The sequence below is a fragment of the Macrotis lagotis genome, chromosome X (genome assembly GCF_037893015.1).
Source record: "Macrotis lagotis isolate mMagLag1 chromosome X, bilby.v1.9.chrom.fasta, whole genome shotgun sequence".
NCBI lineage: Eukaryota > Metazoa > Chordata > Mammalia > Peramelemorphia > Peramelidae > Macrotis > Macrotis lagotis.
In genome coordinates, this window is record NC_133666.1 from 332260974 (window position 1) to 332268785 (window position 7812).

At 38.6% G+C, this 7812-nt stretch overlaps 1 pseudogene; it reads right to left on the reverse strand.

Moving 5' to 3' along the window:
• Window positions 1-4018: 4018 nt before the first annotated feature.
• Window positions 4019-4848, reverse strand: LOC141501800 (peflin pseudogene; annotated as a pseudogene).
• Between the last annotated feature and the right edge of the window lie 2964 nt (window positions 4849-7812).

A 7812-nucleotide genomic window follows, 5' to 3' on the forward strand; every position in this document is an offset into this window, starting at 1 on the left:
CTAATCATTCCCCAATGTACAACATCCATAGAACTTTCTCTGTTTAATCACTAGGTGGTATTTCTACCTACAGGCTAGTTCTTACTCATCAAAGGAAGAAGTCACTGACTAATTCCATTCTTACTTCAGTCTATGTTCTATCTCATTATGGAGATTATAGGGGTAAGTGATAAGATCTTTGGTTCTTAGTGACTTTCTCCCCTATTTTCTCCCATACATACATACATACATACATACATACATACATACATACATACAAGCATATAGGTGTGTGTGTATATGGGATGTACTATATTTATATATTATATATATATATAAATATATATATATAATATATATGGGAAGTTCAATCATGTGAACAAAGCATAATTGAGTAGGCCAAATGTAGAAGTAGGAAAGCATTTTACCATAGAGAGTTTTTACCCACAGGCATAGAACCAACCAATAATAAAATCACAGTATATTTAAATAAACCATGGAACTGGTCCCTCAGTTTTCTAGACATAGGCTACTCACAATCATTCTTTAAGGATGATTCCAGTCCAGATGGTTGGGAAAGACTTGATGCAAGTGTTTAGCTCCAGAGGATGCTTTACCCCTGGAAAACAAAGGGTATTTATGCAACAAAACATAGTTCCCAAATATGATGAGAAGGTATTGTTAAGGACACAGAGAGGAATTCTCCATGCCTCCACTCCTCTCTTTACCTTTCTTCCTTCAGGAAATATAATCCTTCCATATTAATGGACAAGCCCTGCCTATGTTATTTCTGACCCCTCTCTTGCCACTTCCTTCAGGTCTAACTTGGTTTCTCAGCTCTTGGCTCTTTTTTGCATCATCTAGGAAGAAAATGAAGTTCCATGGGGAGGCTTACTTTGTTGTTGTCTAGTTGATTAGTTTCTAGTTGATTCTTGATGACCTCATTTGGGTTTTTTTGGCAAAGATAATAGAGTAGTTTGCCATTTCCTTCTCCAGCTCATTTTGCAAATGAGGAAATTGAGGCAAACAGGGTTAAGTGACTTGCCCAAGGTCACATAGATACTAAGTGTCTGAGGCTAGGTTTGAACTCAGGCCTCCTGACTCTATCTACAGCTACACCTACTTGCCCATCATTGCTTACTAGATAAGGCATCATCAGAGCTTTCATAGTATTGATCCCAGATCTTAAAAGTTTGAAAGCTGAATGCTCTTTTTTTTAGTTTTTTCAAGGTCCATGATGTGAAAACTATTTTCATAATAGTAAGACAATGGGGTTAAGTGGCTTGCCCAAGGTCAAACAGCTAGGTCATTATTAAGTGTATGAGTCTGGATTTGAACTCAGGTCCTCCTGACTCCAGGGCTGGTGCTCTATCCACTGTGCCACCTAGCTGCCCCTGCTGAATACTTTCAAAGACCATGTGAGTGGAAAAGAGAATATAGCCCCCGTCTTGTAACAAAGAAAATAGTTAAGTAAAACCATTGAACCCATTGAGATTCATTTTTCTTATTCTGAAATATGCAAGTTATCAAAAGACATTTAAGAAACAGTCAGATGGAGATCTAAGCTTTCTGGCTTCCATATCTTTTCATTCCACTCCACTCCACTGTTTCTAACATGCTTATACTTCTACTCTCTTTAACAGAGAAACTATGAGGATATGTTTAGATGTTTCTATAGAAATCTGAAATGTTGAAACCAGTACCTTTTTCACTACTGAACAAATTACATAGTCCTTAAGGTTTGCAGAACGCTTTCCTACCAACAACCAAATGAGAAAGGTTGCACAAGAATAATTATCCTCATTTTACAGATGCAAAGTCCAGTTTTGTGCCTGAGTTCACAAAACTAGGAAGTAGTAAATCAAAGGATTAAAATTCAGATCTCTCTGACTCCAAGTCTGTCATGTTTTCCACTGCAACACATTATTTCTTGAAGCAGCATCTCTATCAGTCATATGTATGTGCCTTGTGATTTCTTCCCATCAAATGAAAATAACTAATAAGTATTTGAAGCATCTTCCCCACAAAATAGAGATGGTCAATGAGCATTTGAAACTTTAATTCTCAAAGTGTGGTCCAAGGACCCTTCAATGGAATCCCGGTGACCCTTTCAGGAGGGTCCATGATGTGAAAACTATTTTCATAATAATAGTAAGACAAATTTATTTTTCAATATGGTAATATTGATAGAACACAAGAATAAAAGCTAGGGGCAGGGGTGGGGTAATTCTCAAAAACAGAGGAATGACTCATCCACCATAGTGGAGGTAGCTTCCATACCAATAATTTGTGGGTTAAGAAAAAATGAAGGGATATACCAAGAAAAATAGATTTTTTTCAAATAATTGATGATGCTTTCTTTCAGCCAGCAGTTAGAGTTCATGCCCTGACTTATCATCCATACTTTTATCCTTAAGTGATCTCTTAATAGGCTAAAATCCAATATCCACAAATATACCTACATACAAGTATGCTGCTATCAAATCAAATGTTTAATGGTCATCTTAGTTTACCATGATGTCAATGTCAAAAAAAATATTAGAGCCAGAAGAGATCTTAGAAATTCTGTTCATTTGATAAATGATACATATAGATTCTCATGAAAAAAAGATAATGCTGGTTCTGAGTAGACCCTTTGTCACAGTGGTGAAAATCTCCTGATTTTTTCTGTCCTCTGGATTCTTATCACTCTTTATTTCATTACTCTTTTGTGAAAGATATTTTATTTTTTCCAATTACATGCAAAGATAAGTTTTCAATATTCGTCTTTTTTGTAAACTTTTGAGTTCCACATTTTTCTACTTCCCTCCTTTCCCATTCCCCTTCCCATGAGAGCAAGTAATCTGATATATGTTTTACAATCATGTTGTGAAAAAAAGAATTAGAATTAAAAATGAAAAGATGTGAAAGAAAAAAGCATAAAACAAGATTTAAAAAGTGAAAATAGTATCCTCTGTTCTACATTCAGACACCATGGGGTTTTTTTCAGCCTGTGGATGGCATTTTCTATCACAAGTCGCTTAGAATTGTTTTTGATCGCTTAACTGCTTAGAGGAGCTAAGTGCATCATAGTTGTTCATCCACAATATTACTGTTAATGTATACAGTGTTCTGGTTCTGCTCACCTCACTACTCAACATCAGTTCATGCAAGTCTTTTGGGGCTTTTCTGAAGTCTATCTGCTCAAGATTTCTTACAGAACAGCAGTACTCTATCACATTCATATATCACTACTTGTTTAGCCATTCCCCAATTGATGGGCATCCCTTCAACTTCCAATTCTTTGCCACTACAAAAAGATTTGCTACAAATATTTCTGTACATATGGGTCTTTTCCCCTTTTTTGTGAGGTACCACCCCTTTATTGAAGCTTATGGATGTATGTGCTGGACTTTTGGCCCCTACAGATTGACAACATAGATACATTGGCAACAGCAGACAACATGGGGTGGGCAGGAGAGCTCCTGAATATCCAAGTAGCATGGGCACAGTGTGGGGCTGGGCAGCAGAGGATTCAATGGGGAATGCCCTGCCCTGGTCTCTGTTTCATATTCAGAAAACTCAAGTCTGTCTAATATAAAATGACACATAAGGAAGTGAAGATAAATGGTGATAAGAGTTAAGCTAGTATTGACATAGACCACCAGGCCACAAGCCTAGTCTGAATGCAAAGGCCTGAACTGACCAAGACACCTGAAATCTTGAGCCAAAAGGGCTGAGCCTTATATCTGCCAGGCCTGGAAGCAGGCTGAGGCCTGGGGAGGGTACTCACAGCTATACTGCCCCAGGGTCAGCCACTCCTCCCCATGTCCACAGCGGTCTCGATTGGGTTCTAAGACTCCTTTCTGAGAATGTTAATGCTCAAAGAAAGGGGAGCTCTACTTTCTTCAGGGGGCAGTGGTGAAAGGAGGGAGAAGAGAGGGAAGAAACCCCTGTTTCCAGTTTAGGGGGGCAGGGGAAGTTTCTTTAAGGTTCCTGGATCTCCAGTTTCAAGCATCCCCTCTGGCTCTGCCCCTAAGAGAAGTCATGCACTGTGAGGTCACAACATCCATGAGGCTGTCATGATGAGGAACTCGTCAAAGCTGAGCCAGACACTTCCCTGCAAGCTTGTGTCCTTCTCTCGAAAGGCCTCGGTCAGCAACTGCAGTTGTGTGCACAGCTGGATGAAGCAGTCCAGCTGCATGGCAGGATTGGCAGAACGTGGGTAGTACCGAGAGAACAGGAGCTAGGTGAACTGGGGGCTCAGGTTGTAGCCCATCTGAGACAGAGCTTGCTGCAGTTCATTGCAGCTGATGGAGCCCGAATGGTCCCAGTCATTGCTGGAAGAGGTTCTTCCACTGTTGGATAAAGGTCCACAAGACCTGTTTTGGTCTTATCAAACATGTTTATCATCATCAGACAGGTTTCATCATTGAATGTGGACCAATTGGAGTTCACCAAGGCCTGCTTGAGCTCCTTCACAGAGATGTAGCCACTGTGATCTGAATCCATTGTCTGGAACCAGGAGTATGCCTCAGGGTCTACACCAGGAGGAATGTTGCCTGCTGATGGGCCTGGTCCATAAGGTCCTGGCTGAGGGGTATTATAAGGATTTGTAGCAGGCTGTCCATAAGGACCTCCTGGGGCAGAGCCTCCATAGGGTCCTCCAGGAGTTGATGAGGGGAGCCCCCCAGGGCCGGGATGTCCATAGGCCCCACCACCAGATGGTGCTCTGTAGGGCCCGCCAGGAGCTGGGACTCCATAACCCGCATCAGGGGGTAGCCCCTGTCCATACTGGGGATGTCCTGGGTAATAACTGCCTGGTGGGGCTCCCGGGGCCTGTCCAGCATCTCTTGGGTAGTAGCCCTGGCCGTACGGGTAGCTGGACATGGCATCAGTGACATCCAGGCTTCCTCTTTTCCCCTTTTTTATGATATCTTTGTTATATAGAGATAGTAGTGGTGATGTTAAATCAAAGAGTACACACAGTGTTATTGCCTTTTGGGCATAGTTTTAAATTCTTCTCTAGAATAGTTGGATTATTTGCACAATTTGACACAATCACACTTCCCTTAATTACTGACCACACCCCTCATGGGGCCATGCTTCACGATCCAAAAATCTTTTAAAACAGTGACTCTGCATGACTCTGATCATGTACCAGCATAGATTCAGAAATTTTACAACATAGAACAATGGAAAGACCAATGATAAACAAGGAAAAGTTGAAGACTATTTCAATGTGAAATTGCTCAGAAGTGACCAAAATGATGCTTCAAAGATATGTATGAATAGAAAAGGAGACAACTTTTGTATACAAGAGAAAAGGACCAATGGAGAACCTGCACATTTTATTAAAATCCTTATAATGTTAGGAGATTTAGAGAATAGTCTGCTATGGGATGGAGGGTTCTCTTATGGGTGATATAAGGAAGTCATGGGCAAGCATAACAGCTGTGATCTGCACCATTTAAAAATATAGCCATATTACTGAGAACACAGATATATCAAAGTATCCATCTCTACTACTAATGAAGTCAGTACATCTGAGTTATCATTAGCTTGGAATTAAGGAGTTTTTCTGTATTCCCTTCTTTTTAAACAAACACTGTGGGCTAGGTAGCACAGTGGATAAAGCACCAGCCCTGGAGTCAGGAGTACCTGAGTTCAAATCCAGTCTCATACACTTAATAATTACCTAGCTGTGTGGCCTTGGGCAAGCCACTTAACCCCATTTGCCTTGCAAAAACCTAACCCCCCCCCCACTGAATTGAACATATGATCCTATATTGAGAGGTGGGGGGTCCTCAAAGTTTATCTGGACTTATTTAGGAAAAAAATTGAGGTCCTCAAAAAGTCATACGACTTGCCTAAGGTCACACAAATTATAAGTGATACAAAAGGCCACAATACACAAAAGTATTTTTAAAATTTAATGACTATCTTGAATCAAATTACTCAGAAAAATGGGTTGGATAATCTTTTAGCTCAGTTGGCTTATTGGGTCTAAATTTCAGTGTAAAGTACAATCCAATCTTCTTTTCCACATGGGTTTACATTTAAATCATTTATTTATTTATGCTTCTACTCTGCTAATTTTTTATCCATTTTTCTTTTTTGCTGCAACTGATCTTAAAGTTTGAGAATTCATTTAACTATCTGATATCCCATATATAGATACTGTATGTATATGTGAGTATATATATATATTTACACATATATCATATATATGTACTATATAGTATAACACTACATAATTCATATATATATATATATACACAATATGTGTGTGTGTGTGTGTGTGTGTGTGTGTGTGTGTGTGTGTGTGTGTGGAGAGAGAGAGAGAGAGAGAGAGAGAGAGAGAGAGAGAGAGAGAGAGAGAATCTGAATCAATCTTGATCCCAATCTGTGGCAGGTTGACTTCTGGGAGCCAAGATGGCAGAGTGAGCAGTAAATTGCCTTCCATATTCATCTCTAAACAACTATAAAATAGTACCTGCAAACAAATCCTCAAACAATAGAAACAGCAAAAAAAGTAAAATAATCTTTGAAGTCAAGAAATTTAGAATATCAACAGGAATGGTTTTTTCTCACTTGGGTTAAAAAGAAAGCTCAGTCCAGGACAGGAAGTGTCCCAGGAAATAGTCGGCTTCAGCAAAACCCTGGACAAATGGGAAGCAGCTATCCCTCATCCCAGAACAAGACACAAGGGTCCTACATGAACCTCAGGGCAATATCAGTATTAACATGAGGTAAATAGCCAGGGCCTGCAGCCCCTGAAACAAGAAGTCTAAGACAGCTTCCCTTCTGCTATGTGAGCAGAGTTCAAATTTCAAAGAAAGGAAAAAGGTCAAAAAAAGGTGAGCAAAAACAACAACAACAACAAAAAAGTACCTGAACATAGAAAATTATTGTGGTAACAAGAAAGATTGAGACAAAATCTCAAAAGAGGATAGCAATGTCAAAATAACTATGGGCAAAAGCTAAAAGAAAAATAAAGTGGTCTCAAACCCAGAAAGAAATCATGGAAGAGCTAAAAGCTTAAAAATCATAGAAGAAAAAATGGGAAAAGAAGTGACAGTTATTGCAAGAGAATTATGAAAAAGTCAACAACTTGGAAAAAGAAAATATTTGTTTTAAAAATAGAATTGATTGAATGGAAAAGGAGATACATAAATTTACTGAAGAAAACTCCTTAAAAAGTACAATTGGCTAAATAAAAACAATCCAAAAATTGAGTAAAACAGCTTCTTAAAAGTTAAAATTGGTCAAGTGGAAGCTACTGATTCTATGAGACATTTAAGAATCAGTCAAAAAACTCAAAAGGATGATAAAAAGAAGAAAATATAAAATACTTCATGGGGAAAAACTACTGACCTTAAAAAAAAGATTCATAAGAGATAATTTCAGAATCATTGGACTACTTGAAAGCTGTAATCAAAAGGAGGACCTGGACAAAATCTTTCAAGATATTATCAAGGAAAACTGCTTTGGTAACTTGGAACTAGAGGGCAAAAATAAGCATTAAAAGAATCCACTGATCAACTCAGAGTCCAAAATAAAAACTCCAAGGAAGCTTATAACCAAATTTCAGAAATAGTAGGTCAAATTAAAAATATTGCAGATGGGTCAGAAAGAAACAATTCAAATATAGGGAGTCACAATCAGGATTACACAGGATTTAGCAGCTGCAACATTAAAAGATTAGAAAGGCAAAGGAGCTTGGACTACTACCAAGTATCATTGCCTAGAAAAAAAATATGTATTTTTTCAAGGGAAAAATTTGTCATTAAATGAAATAGGATTTTAAGCTTTTATAAGGAAAATACCAGAATTGAACAAAAAAGCTGACCT